At 42.5% G+C, this 22,998-nt stretch overlaps 1 protein-coding gene across 1 annotated transcript in view; it reads left to right on the forward strand.

Moving 5' to 3' along the window:
- The first annotated feature begins 5,591 nt into the window (after positions 1 to 5,591).
- Positions 5,592 to 22,998, forward strand: part of CTNNBIP1 (catenin beta interacting protein 1) — a 44,132-nt gene continuing 26,725 nt past the window's right edge. Inside the window, exons 1-2 of the mRNA XM_061601516.1 lie at positions 5,592 to 6,115; positions 22,088 to 22,172. The gene's annotated coding sequence lies outside the window, so the exon portion shown is untranslated. The remainder of the gene's footprint in view (positions 6,116 to 22,087; positions 22,173 to 22,998) is intronic.

Genomic DNA, 22,998 nt, shown 5'->3' on the forward strand with positions numbered 1-22,998 from the left:
GGGCCTCCTTTCCCTGGGATGCTGTAGCTGTCTCATTACCAATGGTTAGAGGGTTAGTTCCTTGCTTGCAGTCGCTGCTGTGCCATTGCGAATCCGTGCCTTGAGCCAAACCCAGCCATCACACCGGCTCTGAACAGGCTGCTGCTTGTGATCTCTCTGTTCAGAGGTTTGCATTTGCTTGTCTCCCTTTCACATATTGTTTGTCTCACTTTGATAATCCACCATTGGGAAATGCATTTTATCTTGACTGTCGGTTTTATATTCCCCCCCCCTTCCAACCCACCCACCCACTCTTTCCCCTGGATATAGTCATTGCCAATTAGCAACTGCTTTCCTTGAACTGCTAGCCATGTTGGATAATTTTGAGTCTAAGGCTGGAGGCAGCAAGCTTCTGAATGCCACTTGCGGGAAACCACGGGGGTGGGGGGTGCTCTTCTGCTCAGGACCTGCTTGCAGGTTTTCCATTGTGCCCTCTGGCTGGCCACTGTGAGAAGCGGGTGCTGGACTAGATGGGCCACTGGCCTGATCCAGCAGGCTTTTTGTTACATGCTTAAACAATGACACTGGTTTCGAAGTGGCATTTGATTTTTAATGCGTTTTTTTTTAGAGCGAGGAGGAGCAGAGACTGATTTTCTTGCTTAAGCACCCAAAACATGAGCTAGGATTGGTTAAAGCAATTATAAATCAGGCTCAAGGTGTCTTCATGCTGAGGGGTGAAAATTCTATTGTCTTTTCAACAATGTGCCTACAAATTGGTAGATGCTGAAAGCCCCTCTTGAGGTAGAGGAGGCAAGAGGAGAGTTACTTGGCATAAGAACACTGTGTATTTCATACATGCAGCCCTTCTAATGGGCAACATTCTCTATAGGGTTTGTATGCTCTCACAACAGTCCTGTGAGGTAGGTCACTTGTCATTCCTTTTCTGCACTCTGTGCTGTTTTCTGTGTTGTGCAGCAGCACGGGGAGGGGGATATAATGTGGTTTTGCCTCTGCACATGTACTCTGCTGGAGCAGAAACTCATCTTCCCAGGCCTTTTCCCCCCTCTCCTGCTACAAGAATACTTTATTAAAAATAACGATAGTTTGTATTATGGGTAATCCTTATTAGGAAAAAAAGAGAATTTTGGGAGTCTGAGAAGGCAGGATGTAGTTAGTATATTGGTTGCCTCTCCTGGAAAATTGGTTCTGGGAAAAAGTTAGGGCGGGCTCTTTAACCCATGTGGGTGGGTGGGAATCCCAATAATTATGCCATAGCAGAGATTTCAATTAAGCCAAGACCCTTGTCTTAACTTCAGAACTAATCTAGCCCTGCTGTCGCATTGAAGATCTTGGCGTGGCAGCTGGACTCTTAAATGAATTTCAAAGAAGATTGCCAAGGATGGCTAAAGGGAAGACACTGAAGGAGAGTGTTTTTGTCTAGAGCTGAAGGAAGCTATGAGAAGCAGCAATGGGTAGGAGCTAGAGGGCTTAAGGTACCTGAATTGGCAGCTACACCTAGGGAAGATGATAAATAAATCAAAGGAAACTGGGGATGTGTCATGCAAAGCTCCAACCCTGCATTAGAAATGTGCAACATCATTTAACATCTAAACAAGTAAGTGGTTTTTGAAAGAAATAAAACCTAGCCCTAAAGGGTCGTACAGTGTATAGACCAAAAGATAAAGCCCAAGCCATCCAATAGTACATAATTTCCAAATAAAAATCATTATGCTTCCTAATGTTGCACAAGTTACAGGTTAAGAGCAATATATATTGAGTGATTTACAGGTTAAGAGCAGTGTGTGTGCGAGAGAGGGAGGGAGGGGGGGTAAGGCAGCTATTTTGAAAAAGAAGACCCCTGTGAACTGTTCCTTCTGTGCATCACTACAGAATCAGACCATGTCGGTAGCAAAGAACTGGGTCAGGAGTGCCAGCAGCTTGGAAGAGCTTCCCATCTCTTCTCCTGTGCTTAGTCCCTCCTCTGCCTTCCCTGATGAAATGCTTTCCCATTTGCTTCACCCTTCATGTATTTGCACTTCTCTCTCACCATCCATCTCCTAAGATGCTGGTGGTTGGACCAAGGCAATGCAAGGTCTACAGCCAAGATAATCCATTTGCTTGAGTTGCCCTTACCAACCACTTGTGCTTCAGTTGCCCCCATTGACCATCTGCCTCTTTTGGGTTTTTTTGTTTTTGTTTTTTTGCATTAGCTATGTACCACCAGTTGCTGATGTGTATCAAAATGGTATTTCATAATGGAGCAGACTGGAGACTTCACGCAGCCAACAGTAAATAAAATACCTTAAAGGGGAAGAGACATGTAACAGAAGTCTTCAAGTATCTTAAGGGCTATCATGCAGAGGAAGTAGCAAACCTGCTCTCTGTTGCTCCAGAGCAGGTGTGGGAATCATAGAATTATAGAGTTGGAAGGGGCCTATAAAGCCATCGAGTCCAACCTCCTGTTCAACGCAGGAATCCAAATTAAAGCATATCAGACAGGTGGCTGTCCAGCTGCCTCTTGAACGCAGCTTTGGTTGCTGCATTGGTTCTCCAGATGTTGGTTCTCCAGATGCAGCTGAACTACAACCTCCATCAGCTCCAGCCAGCATGGCCAATGGCCAGGGATGATGGGAGTTGCAGTTCAACAGCTGGAGGGCCAAAGGTTCCCCATACATGCTCCAGCAGAAAGGACTAGAAGCACTGGGTGGAAACTGAAGGGAAGTAGATTTCAGCTAAACATTGTGAGAAACATCTTAATGGCAACTGCTGTATGAATTAATTACTAATTTTGTCCTAAAGGCCTTCCTGAATAACCAGGTTTTTACTGCTCCCCTAAAGGCAAGAAGTGGTGGAGTGAGATGGGTCCTGTAACCCTCTCCACATTTACCTGAGAATAAGAATGTTGTGAGACTGAAATATGCAGATTGTGCTGTGACCTTTTCGCAAGCCTGAGCCTTACTGGAGAAACTTGGTTCCTTCAGAATTCAGATATATACGTTTTGAAGAGTTTGCGCCATTGTTAAAGGTGAACCACTCAAATATACACTTTGTACCATTTGCGCATGAATCTGGCAATCTGTTGTTCTGTTGCCAGCTTGCAAAATTTGGGTATGAAATTCAAAGGATGATGTCCTGGGGTGGGGAACCTATGGTTCTCCAGCTGGTGCTGGACTATAGCTCCCATCATCCTTGTCCACTGACCATGCTTTCTGGGGCCAATGGGATTTGGAGTCCTAACAATATCTGGAGGGCCAGAGGTTCCCTATCCATGTCCTAAGAAGTTTATACAATCAAGCAGCCAAATGAGGACAAGGCAGAACATATGGTGTGTTTTTAAAATTGCATTAAGCCTTCAATTCCTTCAAAAGCCTTCTCGGTCAGTTACAAAGGGTAAACAGATGCCTTAATTGCAGGTCTCCCATCTCACAAGCATAAAACGTCTTTGGATCTCTCTCTCTGCTTCACATACTGTGCCAATTAGCGGAACTCCAACGGAAGGATCCCAGAGTGATGTTTCCATCTCCCCCCCAGCCCATCAACCCGAGCTGACTCACTTGGTTTTTCTTAAATTATTAATCATCACTACTACCTGCTGCTCGCTGGGTATGTGCGAGTGATTGTCTCAGATCCCAGCATATTTACACCCTTCCAGTTCCTGTCTGCAGCTTGCTTTTGCTCTTTTTGTGGACTTTCATGTTTAAGCTCTTCCTTAACTGACAGGTTGTAGATTTCTGTGGCATTGTGCTTTGATGTCCTTTAAGTACGGACTGGAAAGTAGCAAACCTGTTCGTTGATGTGCCTTATTGGATAGACACACAATGAGGACTAAAGGAAAAATTAACACCACTTGGGCAGCCTGATCCTCTGCGATTGGCCTTCCACAAAGAATTTGAGGGAGGAGTGGTATGTGTACAAGCCAAGTAGGGATTTTCTCCTGCCCAGCAGGGTAGCTGCTGCATAGGCTGATGTTCTTTAACGGAGGAACCCATTTCCCAGACTCTCTCCCACTACACTGACTGTGACCTACTTGTTGATTTCCTCTCTGTGATCTCAAAGTTGAACCTTTATGCTTCAAGTTCTCCAAAGCCGTGCCGAGGTTGGTACATGACTTGCTCATTTGACCTCCCTCCTTCCCCGATACTGTGCCAGACAACAGAGAAACCTGTCATGGGCATCCAGTATCCAGAAGGTGGTGGAAGATTGTCTCTTTATTCTCCTGTGACCATCCACGCAAAATGTGAGTGAGAAAACGGCCTATTGCAAGGGTTCCCAAACTGTGGCCCGCAAAGTACCAGTGCTCTTCAAACTTCATTCAGGCGGTCTTGCTGTGTCTGTGAAGAAGACTTATAATTTGAATTCTTTTGTTTCTTCTTGTCATGTGCCTTCAAGTCGATTACGGTTTAGGGCTACCCTATGAATCAGCGACCTCCAGTAGCATCCGTTATGAACCACCCTGTTCAGATTTTGTAAGTTCAGGTCTGTGGCTTCCTTATGGAATGCAAATTGTGAGACGATAAAATACAATACAATAAAGGAGCAATAAAAATACAATTAAAAATGATCTAGCATCTAGCACACCACATTACAATTGCTTCAATGGGCAGGAAAAAAAGTTAAGTGGCCTGCCAAGACCCTCAGCAATCCTCAAGTGGTCCATGGGGGGAAAGGTTTTGGAACCACTGGCCTATTGTGTCTCAACTGAAATACATTTTAGTTACTTCTAAGCAAGCTATAATGTCCAGTATGTAAAGTCTTCATCTAAAATTGTGACAAACTATTTGAAAACAATTTTTAATAACGGCTGAGGCGATAAAGAGAGTTATGATGGTTTTATTCATTTTATTTGCACAATTTATGATTTTTTGGTATACTTTCATTGTTATGTTTTGTTAAAATCTGCTGTTTCATTTATCTTTGTAAGGAAACTGCCTTTAGGCAGAGTCACAACTACTGATCCATCTAGCTGAGTACTGGCAGCGTCTCTCCAGGGTTTCAAAATGAGAATCTTTTCCATCCCCAGCTGAGGATGCCAGGAATAAAAGCTGGGACCTTCTTTCAAACCAGCACGGTTGAACTGGCTACCGATTAGTTTCTGGGCTCAATTCCAAATGCTAGTTATGATCTATAAAGCTTTATGTGGCTCAGGACCTCAATTTCTCAAGGACCGTCTCTCCCTGTATGAACTGACCAGGACCCTATGTTTGTCATTAGAGGCCTTTCTTCATGTGCCCCCTCCACGGGAGGCTCCGAGAGTGGAAACATGAGAACAGGCCTTTTCAGTGGTGAACCCCCATGACTGTGGAATGCTGTCCCTAAGGAGGCAAGGCTGGCACACACACCCCCGGCGGGGCAGATGTGAGCTACAGTCCAAAACATCTGAGGGGTATCAGGCTGGAGAAGGCTCTGGCAGCTCCTCTCCAGGTGGGGCTGCCCCACTTCCATTCACTTGCGTTACTGCTGTGAGGCATTCTAAGCCCCGCCCCTGAGCAGCCCTGCCTCTTATCACGCCTCCTTCTCCCTAGTGGCTCCTCCCCTCTTAGGCCCCGCCCCACATGTCCTTAAGGCCACGCCTACCCCTCCCGAAACAATAGCCACCTCGTTCCTTTCCCAGCCATAAGCTCCGCGCTGGCCACGCCCCTTTTACCTCAGGTTATCGTCGCGAGGCTGCCGCTGCCTAAGGCGACGCGGCTTGCCGCCTCTCAGCGGCCTCGGGCACTGGGACGCGGCAAGAAGCAGCGGCGGCGGCGGGTCCCTCCCACCCGGAGTTGCCCAGGCGCCTCCTCTGCTCCCTCCCTCGGTCGCCGCCGCTGTGAGTCACGACGACGGAGGGAGGAGGAAGGAGAAGAGAAGCAGCGGCGGCGGCTTTTATATATATATATATATATATATATATATACACACACACACACACACACACACACACGGGTCGGGGCGTCTCTTTCCTCAGGCGGAAAAAAACAACAGCAAAAGACTTGCCCCTCCTCGGACCCGAGCCCACTCGAAAGTGCGAGGAACAGGACACGATCCTGCCTGCCTACTTCCTCCCTCGTCTACGCGCGAGGGGGGCACCCGAGGGCTCCTCCCTCACCGCGGCAACCCGCCCCTACTGCTGTTACTGCCGCCGCCGCCACCTCAGGTAAGCGCTTCGCTTAGCCTCGCCTGGCAACAAAAGGGCGCCGTGCGCCTAGTGGGCGACGGCGGGGCCCCGGCTCCCAGGCACTTGGGCTGCTCGCGCACGCGTCCTCTCGCTCTCTTTCGTCCGTCCGTTGCGCGCGCGCACGCGCTCTTTAGAATGTCCGATCGTCTCGTGCGCGCGCTCGACCCCACTCCCCTCCGTAACCGTCACTCTTCTTCGGCGCACGTTGACTCACTCGCTCGCGCACGCTTCCCCCCTTCTTTCTCCAACTGCCCTTTTCTTCCCCTCATCATCATGGAGTCACTCTTGCTCCTGCCTCCCTTGCCCTCACCCTGTGTGGCCCGCCCTAGGGCCATTACTAGGTACTTTTAAAGGACTTGGGAGCACCACAGGCCTGTGGCATAAATTTGCGTATGTTAGTACAGCCTTTCCCAACCTTTGAGTCCCCAGATGTTGCTGGACTACAATTAACCATCATTCCTGACCATTGGCTGTGCTGGCTGGGGGTGTTGGATGTCAGATTCCAACAACATCTGGGGACCCAAAGGTTGAGAAAGGCTATATTAACGTAGGGCAGGGCTGTGGGAACCTTTTTGTCTCTCCAGATGTGGCTAAACTACAACTCCCATCAGCCCCAACAAGCATGGCAAATGGCCAAAGAGGATGGGAGTTGTAGTTCAGTCTCATCTGGAGAGACTGAAAGGTTCCCCCCACACCCAATCTATGACTTGTGCCCAGCTTAGGTTTTGATCACAGTAGATCCACTGAAATTAATGGGCATAAGTTAGTTGTGCTCATCCATTTCAATGGGTCTGCTCTCAGTAGCACTAATATTAGATATAATCCTGTGTCTATTGATGTACATTTTTGAGTGAATTTCAGAGAGGTGGTGGGCAACCCAAAGCAGGTCCTGTTTGTGGTCTTCCTGTAATGGGTATCTGGTTGGCCACTGTGAGAACAGGATGTTGGGACTAGATGGGCCTTTGGCCTGATCCAGCTGCAGAGTGCTTATGTTTTTGGGGGGTTCTCCTAGAGCTTACTCTGAGCTTTGTAGTGTTAGGAGTGGGCAGTCCATAGGTCTATTTTTTCTTATGAAAGGTGGTTGTGCATTTCTTCACCTAGCACATCGTTCAGCTGTGGAATTTGCTTCCACAAGATGTAGCGATAGTTACCACCTTGGGTGGCTTTAAAAGAGGATTAGACAAATTCATGGAGGAATAAGGCCATCAGATGCAGTGTGCCTTGGAATACTGATTGCTGGAAATAACCCTAATGAGGAGAGACTGAAAGAACTGGGCATGTTTAGCCTTGTGAAGAAAAGACTGAGGGAAGATATAATAGCACTCTTCAAGTACTTGAAAGGTTGTCACACAGAGGAGGGCCAGGATGTCTTCTTGATCACCCCAGAGTGCAGGACATGGAAGAATGAACTCAAGCTGCAGGAAGCCAGATTTCGGCTGAACATCAGAAAAAACTTCTTAACTGTTAGAGCAGTACAACAGTGGAACCAACTACCCAGGGAGGTGGTGGGTTCTCCATCGCTGGAGGCATTCGTGAGGCAATTGGACAGCCACCTGTCAGGTATGGTTTAAGTTGGATTCCTGCATTGAGCAGGGGGTTGGACTTGATGGCCTTATAGGTCCCTTCCAACTCTATGATTCTACAATGGGGAATACGAGTGGGAGAGGGATTTGCACATGTCCTACTTCCAGGGTTCCCATAGGTATCTCATTGGCACTATTAAGAGGAGTACCCGAGGAGGTACGCCTGGCGCCTACGTTGTTATCCTTTTGGCGCCAGGCTAAAACCTTCCTATTCTCCCAGGCATTTTAAATGCATTTTAAATACATTTTAAATATATTTAATATATTTTTAAGTATTTTGATGTGTTAATTGCTTTAGTTGTTTTGATATTGTTTAGCGCACTTGTATTTTATATTGTACTTTTGTATGTTGTACACCGCCCAGGGAGCCATTGGTTATGGGCGGTTTATAAATGAAACTAAATAAATAATAATAAATAAATAAGAACAGAATGCTGGACTAATGGGCCTAAGGTCTGATCCAGCAGGCTCTTCTTATGTTCTTACATTAATGTTCTTTGTTACAAAGGAGAGAGCCTTTTCTGTGGTGATGTCCCAAGTTTGGAAGGACCTCCCCAACATGGTTCTGCTAGTCACCAACTGTACAATCTTTTCATTGGCTGGTCAAGACACTTATTTGCTCAGGCATTTGTAGCTTTCTGATTTGTTGCCTCTTGGTTTCAACACTGCATGGAAAATATTGTTATTTTTGTTACTTTATATTGAATTCATTTTGGTTCAAATGTAATGCTAAATGAAACTGTGTCTTAACTCTGGGTTGCATGGCAGCAGCAGGTCCAGGAGAGGAGCGAAGCAGCCGCACGTTTCACTCTGCACACTTGCTCATTCATACTAAGGTCATACGTAGCTTAGTTTCCCTTAGCATTATGTGCAAAGTGGGCCATGTATTATTGTAAGCCAAGCTGGAATCCATCAGGATAAAAAGTGGTTTAGAAGTTTTTAAAATATATATATTTTGGAGGAGGGTTGATGATGGTGAAAGGGGTGTGTGAGAGAATCTTATTCAAGTGGTTCAACCTGCTGTTTGCAATGAACTCTGCCACTTTTCCAAAGCAACTGCTCTGCTCTGATCCTTTAAAGCAAATAATAATAATCTTAATTTATCCCTACCCAGAAATCCTTCCCTCAAAAACCTTTTTTCCGTTATTATCTTTGGGTGTTTTCTCCCTAGTATGCTTTCAGTCAGGCTTCCTTCAGAACTGTCTCACTTAACTTTTCCTCTCCACAGCAATCTTTGCACATTTCCCCCCACCCCAAGTAGGTGTTCCTTCAGGAATAAGGTTCATCCCTTGAACCTTTCTTTTACATTCCTCTCCCTTCTCAGGGTTATTACTTTGAATTTGTCCCATGCCTTCCAAATTCTCTCCCTCTTTTTTGTGCTGAACTCTTTTAAGCGTGCAAACACTATTTACCTTTCTTGCTTTCCCAGCAGCATTGGTGACTTTCTGTGATCAAACCCAGGTATATTACCTACCCTCAAGCACAAATTATTTTCAGGGACTGAAAGGTTTACAATTTTTTATTTTTTTGCAAAATAGTCCAGTATTGTTGAGAACTAGTAAACTCAATCATCCCTGTTTGTAACCATAATAGTAGTTAGTTAAATAGATAATCCATTTCCTCATCCCTTGGTTGTTTGCAGGCTGTCCCAGTCCCACACCTGCCTGAGCTTGCTGACAGCGCTTGTTTTCATAAGCAGCTGGAATCAAAGTGTCCAGACTGATCTGAAATTCTTGTGTATTCGCACACCAGAATGTCTCTTGGCTCATGTGGAACCCCTTCATTCTCAGACATATGAGGACTCTCTCACAACCAAGCTGCATGGCACAAGCGGCAGGAAGCTCAGCTCTCTCTCTCTAATATGAGAGTTCCAGCCTTGGCTAGGTCCTGGCTTCAGTCCCTTGCATCTCCAGTTGCGGTAGGAACCTTTGTCCCTTGAGATGTTGCTGGGCTACAACTCCCAGCATCCCTGGCTATTGGTCATGCTTGCTGGGGCTGATGAGAGTTGCAATTCCACAACATCTGAAGGGCCAGAGATTCCCCGTGCCTGAGTTAAAAGAATAAGGTAGCAGGGGACAAGAAAGAAATCTTTCTGCCTGCGATGCTGGAGAGCCACTGCCAACCAGACTAGATCGGGGTGGGGAACCTTTAGCCCTCCAGATGTTGTTTAACTACAATTCCCATTCCCCTCCAGCAAACGGCCAGTGGACAGGGTTGGTGGGAGTTGTAGTTCAGCAACGTCTGGAGAGCCAAAGATTCCTTACACCTGGAATGGAAGGACAAATAGTCTGACCTGATTTGAGCAGCTTCTTGTGTTTCTTCCTGGCAGCCTTACTTTACGTCCATTCCCAGTCTTTCCTTGGCAGTTGACTCAAGACTGCCAGCTGCTACTTTTGCATTTTTAGGCATGCATTTAAAACAGCTGAAATGCTTGGTAAAGTGAGAATTTGGTAAAGTGTACGCCATAGCTTTACAGGCAGTGTGATAGGCAGCAGATCCTTCCTGCATATTCGCTTGATGTTAAATCCAGGTAGTCCTCTGCCTAATGTGCAAAATGGCTCTGGCTTTCATACCTTCAAACCTTACCGTCTTACAGCCATTGCAGGAAAAAGAAGCCTGTGTTTTCGAGTGTATTCACAACATCTTTCTATACTGTTTTAATGTTATGGTTTGGACATCTGAAGGAAAGGGGATGTGTATATGTAGACATGCAGGGAAAAATATGTCTGGGAGACTCAAGCAGTTGCTCACAGGCAGATTGTTCCTATATGTTGGCAGTCACGTAAGGGGTCCTTTTTTATTTTCTTTTGTAATGTGTGAAACAGCCCTTAATTCAGAGCCCTTAACAGATGTGGCCCTCCATATGTTATTGGCCTCTGACTCCCATCGGCCCAAGCTAGCAAGGCTAGAAGCCAGGGATGATGTAATCTAACAACATCTGGAGGCCTACCTGCCTTAATTGCTGACCTTCCCTTCCCTCATAATTTCTACATCTCCTTTCACTTGAACATTTCCCTTCTCTCTTCCCCCCCCCCCCGCTTAGGACCATCTTGCCTGCTTCAATACTGCACAACCATATCTGTCAACCCATTTTAGGATTCAGTAACTTCAATTAGTGCCCCTTAAGCCCTTTTTTATATACACATAATCTAGGTCAGTTTTAGAGCGATCTCTGTTTGGTTTTTTTAATGTATGTTTTATACAGGCCTATTCTGATGTGCTGCTCACAGGTAAATGCTATACATAAGCAGTGGAGGAGTGTACTAAGCTGTCCCCCTTCCTCTTTGCTATGTCCATCACCCCCTACGAGTTGGAGGGTCAAATCTGAAGTGGAGAGCTTCCTGTATTTGTGAAGGCTCCCTGTGCAATCTAGACTCTCAGTTTTGTCAGAGTTCTGAATCACACCAGCAGGATCTGTGCTTTGCATACAGAAGGCCCCTGGTTCAATCTCCAGCATCTCCAGGTAGGGCTGAGAGACACCTCAGCCTGACACCCTGAGAGCTGTTACCAATCACTATAGAAACTTTAAACTAAAGAGACCAATGGTGTAACTCGGTATAAGGCAACTTCCTATGTTCCTACACCTTTCAACTCATGGAGAGTAATGGGCGTAGTAACCTGGAAGGGGAGCAGAACTTAGCATTCTCATCTTTGCTCCCCTTGCTCATAAGTAGCATTTACAGGTGAATGGCATGTCTAAATAGCGTTTAAATCTATCAGGAATGTAGGAATTCTGATCCTAGTTGGTCACTTGAGTATTGAACCGAGGAAGTCCTTTGAGGGTTCTTTCGTACATCATACCAGTATGTGAAGTCCCTCTGCATCAAGCGGCCCCCTTTGCCTCATTTACACTGTCTTCTTTCTCACAAAGGTACTTCATAAAGTAAGCAAGACCTTCCTTTGGTATACCAAATACATTTTTCTCCAGGAGTCATGTAAAATACATCCTTTCAGTAGTGTTAAGAATTGAGATACATACTGAATTTGTCTACATTCATAGGATTATATCCAGCTAAGTCATACATGGAGTACATCTATTAAAATTAATGAATCTATGTTAGTCATGATCAGTGGGTCTAGTATGAGTAGAACTACCACTGGATACAACCCAAACTGTATACCTTTGGCATTTCGGAACATGTTTATGTTCTGAAGTAGGTTATTGGACAATGGGGGTCTAAAATGCACTGGACAGCATCTCCGCTTTGGCTTTTCAGTCCTCTGCTGAATAACTTTTCTAAATATGAAAGGGTAAACTTAAGGGTGCTGCTTGAGAAATCCACCCTTTAAAAAAATTGGATGCATGATGAGCTAAGGTGATCTACCTGCATATTCCAAATTTGTATAATGTGCACATCAGGCATTATAATACTATTTTCTTTTTTCAGTAGATTTTGATTCATTCTATAAAACAATGCTTGCTTGTTTCATGCAAGTACTTAAGTTTAATTAACATGTAAATTTACTAGATTATATGTTCCCAAATGGTTTACTTATCCCAAACCGAATTGAGGAAAGTTTGTTTGCTGTGCTCTCTGCATATCATGAGCAGGGTAAAAAGAAGAGTGTACAAATGATTTTGGGGTGGTGGGGAGAGATTTATGCATGTGGAACTGACAGCTGGATACGCGAGACAAAAGTGCAGCTTCTGGGTTTGAGAATTGCTGCTCCAAGAGGCTTGGACATCAAAAGCCCATGGAGTTGTACATTGACTTTTCAGCGGTAGCCTTGGAATTTGCAGTTGTGCTACAACATGTGTTTATATAATGCTTTTACAAATATAATGCATGGTAACTTGTGACTGACATCCCTGTCTTGAACAGTGAGAGTTTTGAGCATAACTGGTGTTATAAACAATGGAAGACGCATAAATGAGAGTTTCTATAGGGCAGGCATTGTTCAGCTGAGTACAGGGTTAATTTATCTTGTGCTGTTAGCAGTAACAGATGGTAGACAGATCAACAACCTCCCTGACTTCATGTAGAAGACATTTTCCTTCAATGTATAAGATGCTTAAATGGTATTTTTTTTTGCTAGTAAAACCTTGACAGAGTAGCTGAAGTATACAATTCTGACTGAACACTGAAAAAGGTTCTGTCTTAATCATATGCATTAAGTCTCCAAAATCCTCTAACTGTAATATTTATTTATTTATTTATTTATTTAGTTGCATTTCTAAACCGCCCTATAGCTAGCAGCTCCCAGGGCGGTGTACAACATGATAAAACCACAATATTTAAAATACAGCAAGTGTGTATTGCGCAAACAATATAAAACATTATATAAACAAAGTAAAAGAAAACTAGAAATAAAATAAGTAAGATTAAAAGCATAAAATACATTAAAATGCCTGGGTGAAGAGGTGGGTTTTTACCTGGCGCCGGAAAGATGACAGGGAAGGCGCCAGGCGTATCTCATCTGGGAGGGCATTCCACAATTCATCTGATGAACAATGAGGTTTTGGTAACTATGCTGTTTATGTTGGTTAATCATGATGTGTATTGTACAATCATTCAGTTAGTGTCCAAGATATGTCTGGCAAATATTCTCTAGAACATAGATACTTCTCAGTACTGTAAATCAGTCTGATAAGTATTTAACATAATTAATGTTAATCCTGCACAATTCAAGTTTGTACAGTGATTAATTGCAGGCAAATGTGACTCTTCAGCCTTACATCATTTTCACTTTTCTCTCTCTCTTTTTGCAAAATAATTATGCTGTAGATAAATATTGATTAAGGCTTTATACAGCCTTTGACTGGGAGATTTCAGAAGTATATCCTTTTTTAGGAAGTATATCTTCAAAGTCCTTGCTAAAAGTTTTGTTAAAGAAAAATGATACTGCAAATTAATCTGCCAAACATATTAGTTCTGTTGCAAAGTAGTTTTACATCTAATTTTGTCTGGAAAGGAAGGAAACTTCACCCTGCTGAGAACATTTCCTTCTCTCCCTTTTTTTTCTTGACTGTAAAAGTAACAACCTAGTGCTATAAAACTAAAACACAGACAACTGCATGTGGCAAATATTTTGATATATTAGTCTGCAGTTTAAGGTGTGAGCTTCTGAGTTTGTGGAGAGCTAAGGAGATTGATGTGACATCAACATCCTGGCCACCCCTGAAACAACAATGTGTAACTTGTGCTAATTAGTTTAATGGCCCTCTTGTGTGAAATCAGAAGTGTCTTGTGCTTCCTCTTGTTGTTTTTTAATAGTGTCAAGGTATTGCAGTCAATGCTTTTTGTAGAGTGCAGCATGGTTCGGGTGGAAAAACTGCCAGGCACCTAAAACTTTGTTGCCTACTTGTGGTCTGAACAACTTCAAGAGGTTTTAGAAGGAGACAAAGGAATAAGTTAACAAATGTTCAAATTACCAACATGTGTTTTCACATAAAAAGGATTAAATGAACTGTGACCATGTTTCACTTGCATCAAATGATAACCTGCTATAGGTTTTATGGCTTTCATAGTTAGCTCTTAAAATTGTGTTTCCAGTGACTGTCTACTGATTTATTTATTCATTCATTTTAGCAGCTTTGCCCTGATTAGTAATTCACCATATGTTGTAAGCAACTGAAGCATTTCCCAGTTGCTTCATTTTTTTGCTGACATCATAGAAGCTGTTGACATATTTGTGGCATATGTTTTCCAAGCTGTCATAATTAAATAATAATTTGAGGGAACTTTCAGCATGCCCAGAAGTAAAGATTAATGCATTTGCAGCTTTTGAAATGCCATGCGAGACATGATGAAGAGAAATAATGACAAAAACCTCAAAGTGGTCTCCTAGAAAATTGCTCTTACCTATATTGCTCTTACCTTTATTATGAACAAAATCAAAATGACTTGCAAAACTTCTCTGGATGTTTATAACAAGTCACAAAGCTTAGAGTTGTGTTCTTCCTTGAGTTCTACTAAAAGGGGCTTATTGATCTCTAAGGTGTTCTTTCTCTCAGCTCCTTGTCTACGGCTACCAACTTCTTTCAGGTGAGTAGTTTGCCAGACCCATTGCTAATAAGACTGACCAAAAGGGTTAAGGGCCTTTTGTATATTTTTGAACCCTTTTGTATATTTTTGAAAGCTTTTAATGATCTGTTTTCTTAGTCTGAATCTCCCCATAAGATCCACATCCACTTTGGGATAGATCACCACAAGCAAGTTTTTCAACCCATTTTCAGCATGCAAATTGTAAACTAAGATCCAGAGAACTGTGCAACTCATTCTGCTTCCACATAACTAATACAAATTGGATTTGTGATTCTTGAATATCAATCAACCTTCCATGCTGCATGGCAAGCTGCTTTTGAAAATGAAGGGGAGTTTAAAAACAAAACAAAAGTTAAATATCTGCATAACTGGAAGTAAGGGCAGGATATAAATTAATTAAATAAATAAAATAATAAATAACTGTGACAACTATTTCTTTTTGTTGTTGTTACCAGTGGTATGAGGTGCCCTGGAAGACTGCAGCTCTTGAAATAGCAGGCATAGTATTGTGCTTACAGTAAGCTTTGCCCTCATGTCTAAAGGATAACTTGTCTTTACAAATACAATATTGTATTCTCTCCCATTTTTGTCATTATTCTGGACAGTGAACTCCTCTTTGTGGAGGTGTAGTTGTCTTTAATTTGTGATCAGATAGCCTCCCCATTATTAAAAATGTTTGGCTGTTGTGTAAACGTGGAGAGACCTAAATATTGCACAACTGCTTGATGTGCCATTTTAGTGCATGGTGTATATGGCCCTGGCCAGCCTTCCCCAACTTGGTACCCTCCAGATGTTTTGGATTACAACTCCCATCTTCTGCAGTCAGCACACTGTACTGGCTGCAGTTGATACGGGTTGTGGTTCTACAACATATGGAGGGCACTAGGTTGGGCAAGGCTGGTCTAGACACACTTCTGTTTTACGTATCTAAATGTTGCAGTTGCATGAAGGTAAAATTAAGCTGTAGCTTCTCTCTACTGATTTTAAAAAGACTGGAAACATTGGCTGCCTTCAGGCATAACAGAAACTGTCTTTCTCTGCAGAAGAGGTAACAGGGTGATGTTGGCAAAAATGCAATATGTTGCCTGTGTCTTAAGGACAGAAGAAAGTAGCAAGTTCAACAATAATTCACAGTTAACCTGACCCTGTGCGGTCAGACAAAATTACCTAGGGGAGTTCTTGAATTTGACTTCATTAATGCTCTCAGTGTGTTTTGAAATCTGTTCATGAAAGAAGCTATAGAAATGCAAAGATCATATCCAGGAAAGGATTTTTTTTTTCCTATTTGGGTTTATAAACTCTAATGTATGGATGATTGCAGCTTTTTTTTCATGGGAAGGACTGTAAAAGCTTTGTCTAAAAGTTGAATTAGCTACTTGGATGGAAACTAGCATTTGAGAATTCAGCTTGAAGTCAAATGTAGCTGAAATCTTATACCAAGAGGCCTGATAGTCCCTGAGAAGCTTGATGTGTTTCAAAAAAACACCCAAAACAGGCAGGACATTAAGTATTCTAGATCTTGCTGCTCAATTATAAATGGATAAGTGTTATGGATTCTGCATTGCTGGCATCCCTTTGGGGAAGTGAATTAATGCAGTCTCCAGCTGCCTGTGGTTGAAGGTCATGAATCATGTTGAGTAAGTGCAAAATAATCAGAAGTATGGAATGAGTGTTTGCTTTTCAGTTCTCCAATGTTCATTTTGGAAGATCTCATTGTACACTAACAAGTCTTAAAGGTGCGGCATCTTCTTGTATCCATTAAAGGGCTTTGTCCATTAGTACTTTTTAATTTTGGAGAACAACATAGGAACATAGGAAGCTGCCTTACACTGAACCAGACCACTGGTCCATCTAGCTCAGTACTGCCTACACTAACTGGCAGTGGCTATCTGGGGTTTCAGGCAGGAGACAGTCCCAGTCTTACCTGAATATGCTGGTGATTGAATTTAGGATCTTCTGTATGCAAGGCAGATGCTCTACCATTGAGGTACAGCCCTTCCCATTTAAGGGAATAGCTCAATACCGATTTATAATGCAAACTTACATGGAGTTTGTGAAACTGCTGCTCTTTGTCTGTGCCTCTGTTGCTATTGCCTATTAGACTTTTGCTCTTGAAAAACGACTTTCAAACTGAATCTTGGGAAGCCGTGCAATTCCTCAATGGGTTGATCAGCAATAACACATTATACAGCCACTATAGCCAGCATGGATTTTTTGCATTCCACAGTGTTACATTGAAAATGCCCCCCATACCATTCTGATGCTTCCCATAAGCTCATTTCAAAACAAAACCTTACAAAACTTATAGTCCTGAACTCAGTCTGATTTTATATCAAACTGCAGTTTCAGATTCACCTGTTACTGCGCCCAAAATAGAAATAAAGCATAGCCTCCAGTATGAAACACAAAAGGCTGTCTTCACCATCATATGACATTGACCAATAAAAAGACTTTGAAATTAATAAAATAAATTTGACACAGATTTCTCGGATGAATGATGAGAGAAATATAATTTTCTAGGTTAGATTCTCTGTAGAAACAGTAAAAGGTAGAAGTGTCCCTGCACTTATAGTGCGAGTCGTTTCTGATTCTTAGGGTGACGTCTTGCGACGTTTACTAGGCAGACCGTATATATGGGGTGGGATTGCCTGGTCTTTTACCCCCCAGCATATGCCGGGTACTCATTTTACCGACCACGGATGAATGGAAGGCTGAGTGAACCTCGACCCCTTTTACCGGAGATTCAACTTCCTCCTTCCGTTGGAATCGAACTCTGGCCGTGAGCAGAGCTTGGGCTGCGTTACCATAGCACTCTGCACCACAGAGAAAAGAAGCAAAGTCAGAAGAACACCAGCAAACATACATATATGTAATTCTCCATCTTTGGAGATGGAAGGTGTTGCTCAGAGGCACGTTACCAAATTCTTCCAAGCTACATAGGAAGTGGATTGGACTGTGAAAGGCCAACCCAAATTGTGTTTGCATTTTGACAAATTTGTAGGGCAGTACAATATCTCAGAGAGGAGGTCAGGTCTCCTGCTCCCCTTGTGTATTCACTATAGCTGCCCAATTTTCCTACTTTTTAAAGTTGGATAGAAATATCTGGTGGCTATAGGTACGTTCTTAAACTGCAAGTTTTTTTGCCTATTAGTGAATATACTCATTAACTCCAGAGATGGTATCAAGATATTTGAAGATTGGCTCTAATTGAAAAGTTAATACACAATCTTTGGGCTTTAAGAAAAGGAAATGACACAGATGTGCTTATGATACATGGACCTGTTTTATTGTTCACGTAAGTGGCAACGATAGTAACTGTAATCCCTTGGTGTCTCATGGCCAACTGCAGAGATCGGCTTTGGTGTGAAATCTGTAAAACAAAATTGCCTAGACCTATGTCTACCTTTAATGCCAGTCTATTTTCTAAAGCATGTTATATCGCTCATTTTTTAAACTGTATGTAATTTTTTCTGTTTGTAAACAGCGCATTTTGCTATTGTCATCAGTTGTTGTATAATATACTTTTAAAAAACATATTACCAAAAAAAGGGATAATATACATAAGCTTCCCTGAAAGAGAGCTTTTTCACCACTACTAGACTTTGGTGATGTGGAGCTCCAGGAGAGTGTTTGTTGGATCTAGGGCATGCTGTCAGTTCAGATGAGGCCCAGGAGCATGTCCAATGCCCCCACATGAATGCATGTGTTGTAGAATATCTCCCACAATCCCCTGGGGTTCTGCGGCAGGCCTGCAAGTAATTCTTCAACAGATAAACCGGGGTAGAAAGGGTTCTCTGAAGGTAAAAAGTCTGGAAAGCCTCTGCTCTAGAATAACATCTGTTTACTCAATAAAAAGTTGGATACTATATCCATCTGAAATAGTGTGTTGTCTTGTTAGTGACGGAATTGGAAAGAATGAGGGGGGGTGGACTTCTAGATGTGTAGCTCTGTTAAATGATTTTTATAAATTTGTTTTTAACATTGAATTTTGTTGAATTTGTTCAATAGAAAGAATTTTCTATTCCTTGTAAAGGTCAGAGGTTTTACTCCTGTGCTAGAAATTGTGATTTAGAAGGTTTCTTCATGACAACAATATGAAATCCCTTTAGAACTGTACTTTGCACATCCTGAGAAGTAGTCCCTAGCACACTATTGAGTATCTAAATGTCTACAAGTAATGGCAGGTTCCACAAAAGGAAAGCCAAAGCTGGCATTAAATCCATAGCTGAGCTACCTGTGGAATTTGGCTCTTACCCCTCCCCTCAGAACCATTGTGGCTCTCTGTGAACTGGAAAATGAGCAATGCTACAGGCCGTGGTAGTGGTGGTCAGCTGTCATACAGCTGTCTTGCTTAGTTAGCACTGCTTGCTTGGTTTTGGGACCTTAGTCATCTACACATATACACACAGACCATGTCTCCCCCCAAATATCTTGTTACATAGTATTTTGGGATCCTGTTTCTTGGAAATCAATGTGTAGTTGAATATTGCAGATTTTTGGTCGAAATGGAAATCCTGAAGCATGGCCTTAGAATTCCTTGGAATCTAGGTCATCAGATACTGTGCATAGCTCTGTGATTGAATTTGTGGCTTTGAATGCATTCACTGGAACTCTCGGCCTCAATCTGCCATTATTGTTGTTGTTGTTGTTGTTGTTAATTCCAAAGGAGCCCAGGGTAGCAAACAAGAAGTGATAAAACAATAAAAAATCTTAATTCCAGTGCAAATGCAGACTGTGGGAAAGATCTCTGCTTAAATACTTGTTGGAAACAGGATGTTGAGTACAATAAAATGTTGGCAGTGAGTCGGATCTAGTTTGAAATTGACCACTCACACTGAAATTAATGGTACTTAAGTGTGACTGATGTAGCCTAGATCCAAGCCAGTCTATCTTAACAAAAGAAATAGTTCCCAATATTAATAATATTTGGGTGAACTGCATATAGTGAATTATATAGTGAAGAGGGGAGGTTGTTCATCTTTTACTGTTTTCATTTGCATTCTTCACCAAGTGTTGGCATCTGCCTTTCAAGGTTTATGCATGAGTCTTTTTAATCAATGGATTGTTATGATTTAGGCTAGATCTCAGCTTGCAATTTATAGCTCAGATACTTTGATGTGTGGTTATAGTTTCAAGGTAACATTAGCTTCTTTTCATAGTGGATTGTTAGTTCAAATAAACCTTTGGTGCAGCCTTCACCAAACGGATGCCCTCCAGATGGTTTGGACTACAACTCCCATCAGCCCCAGCACAGTTGTATTCATACTCCTGTTTATTACAGTGTTTGAGAATGTATTAATATAGTAATGACAAATGATAGCAGCAATATTGGCTGTTAATAAAAGTTAATACACAGCAGGAATTGACATTTCCTGTAGTTCCAGCCTGTTTCTTTTTGCAACAAAACTAAAGCTCAGGTGTAGAAATTCCTCATGTTTCTGCATTTGTTTGCTGAGGGTGTCTCATTTTTTGTAGACTTCAAAAGATCAGTTGGTTACTGTAAATGGCTCTTTTGTTAGAGATGTCCTAGGGCTCTGTTACATATTTAGGTAGCACTAAATTAGTGGAAGTTTTAGTTAAGATTTTAAAGTAGCTCTTTCTTTCCTAGGGGAATTTTCTCCTCTGGAGACAAGATGATGCTTCTAACTTTTCTTTTTACTGAGTGGCTGAGTAGCTTATGCACTTCTAAGCCCTTCCTAATGCGTTCCACTGCAAAAGAGGTTTGCAGGGATCTCAGCTGCAATGTCTCCTCTTGATGGTGACATTCTGGGGATTAGTGATCGCCAATGAATGAATGGTATCTCTTCCAGATGCTTTGCGGGATAGTAGAAATAACCTGACACTTGGGATTACCACACTCTGGCTTCTGATTGAAACTACCGAGTGTGTGTGCTTGTGTGTGTGTTCCTTCAATTGGCTGTTTGCAACTAGTCTTCAAGGAACTTGGAGGTTCCTCAAGACACTTATTAAGTTCCCCTGTTGTTTGATCGCTGATGGCAGATGAACTTCTGTGAAAAACAGCTTGCCCTCCTATTATTGATCTATCCTGAAATGTATAGCAGCTATAGGGCACTGTTGGGTGTGTTTGAGGGTGCATGCTTGAGTCCCATTGTCAACATGCATGAACTAAGAGGTTTTGCCATAGAACCATGCAAACTGCCTGTGCCCCCTTGTTGCAATCTTGTAAATAAGCCCTGAAAGTTACTAGTCTACAAATATAAAATAAAATAGATCACTAGCCTACTGGGGGCTGGCAGAGGAGGGATGAAGAGCTGCAGTTCTACACTAGGGGCAGAAGAGGGGGCTTTCTTCCCCTAGCAACCCAATTGGTTTCTATGCTAGGTACAGAAGAGGGATGGATTGCTCGTCTGCCAGCCCACTTGCCTGCCTGCATAGAATTTAATGCACTTGCCTGCATGCAACTCCTGGTCATCTACAGCTACCAGGCTAGTGCTTAAATACAAGGATACCCTAGTACCATAGACTCTTTCTGTGGTAGGACACAGGGGTTTCTGGGCAGACAAGTTAATATAGAAAGGATTTCCTGAAGATAAGAAGTTTTAAACCCATGGACCTAAACCACAGCCAAGTAGATTTTGCTTTGTGGTATGATCGTTCTAATTGTGACCTACAGTTTTGTAGTTAATGACAGATTTAACTTTGGTATAATTCTTATACTTGTTAGATGAGGAGTTCAACTTTTGTCTGGGCTACATCGCTTCAGGCTGTCGATAGCAGCTTATTTGAAAAAGAGGGGGGGCAATTAAATCCATGCACCTAAAAGCAAACATGTCAGAGAGAAGCAGTTCTACCTTATCCTTCTATTTGAGACATCAGTTTTCTATGTGTGGAATTTTGTGTGTGTGGAGCATTTCATCATGTGAGTCCACCACCCACCTCCAGCAGTATGGCATGGAACAGTCCTGAAACAAGTTTACCTCCTCATCTGCTGTTTTCATAGCCAGGTCTTAAATCAATCACATCAGCTGTCACAGTCCCTGCTCACCTGTCTGATGCCTCGTAACAAGCTGGTTATGCTTTGGATTGACTTTATTATATTTTTATCCTGCTTCTCAGACAATTACTGTCTCCCAAAGCAGCTCGCATCAATAGCTAGAGACAGGTCTTCCTATCAGGCTTACAAGCTAAAAAGGCAAGGCACGCAACAGAAGAGGAATGAGTGGAAAGGCAGAGGAGACAGATCATTTTTTACATAGTCTTAAAACAAGTATCCTATTTCTCCTGCTTGTCTATATGGTAGCACAGAAATTAATTGACCTTCATTTGATTATCCTTTTATTTCTAGCAACAGAAGTTTTCTTGCAGCAGCTGAAAAGTTTAATTTTGCAGCTGTATATTAAAATCATTGTTTCCTTCCACAGAGTGGAATTTTGCAGTGTTTCCAAGCTGCAACTACGGAGTCAAGTTCATTACTTCAGTGAGCTTTTCTCCACCTTACAAAGCGAGGTAAGCTGAACAAATGCTCTTAACAGCATGTGCGCAATATTTTGTTTTGAGTTTGTGTGTGTGAGATGAAAGTAGTTTATAATCTATGTGATAGCCTCTTGTAAAATGCCCCCCCTGCCCTACTAATGTGTTCATACCCCCAAGCCATTGTTTGATTGACCAGGAACACCGTGTTCATGGAAAAGCCCTAAATATATGGTAATTTCATTCATTGTTTGATGGTATTATATATAATGCATGCCAGAGGTTAAGTAGGGGATTGAGAAAAGACTTTAGGCAGTAGACCTTCCAGGGGGAACTGCCAGTCTTTGAGCAAATATAACTTGGTTCACGTTTATTGTATATTGGAAAGCACAGTCGCCAACCTGCCTTCGCCCATGGCCTTGGGAGTGTTTTAAGGCCAACACTCCACCATCTGTACTGGTTTCATGGCCTTTATGGACAACTTCAATCTGCTTCAAATTGACTTGGGCTTTTGCTGGATGATAACAATTGGGCCTTGCTTAGGCAATGCTTCAAGGTGTGTAGCAGAAACAGTTTGCCTTTTCTCTGAACTGTAGGGACTCTAATGTTCATGGACTTGCAATTGTGTTGCAGTTTTCCTCTGATTACTTCATTCATTTTTCTAGTCTATTTTGAGGCACAAAGTTTAAACTATTCTCCTTATTGGAGTAATATGTTGGGTATTCAGAAAAAAATACTATACAGCAACATCCTGAACTAAATCGTCATAACTGTACTGTGATTTTCCAGTTCATTTCCTTTTGCCCACTTCTAGCTTATTCTTATTTTAATTCCTTCCACCTGCCCTGGTTAGGAATGAAGA

Source organism: Rhineura floridana, chromosome 18 (genome assembly GCF_030035675.1).
Source record: "Rhineura floridana isolate rRhiFlo1 chromosome 18, rRhiFlo1.hap2, whole genome shotgun sequence".
Classification (NCBI taxonomy): domain Eukaryota; kingdom Metazoa; phylum Chordata; class Lepidosauria; order Squamata; family Rhineuridae; genus Rhineura; species Rhineura floridana.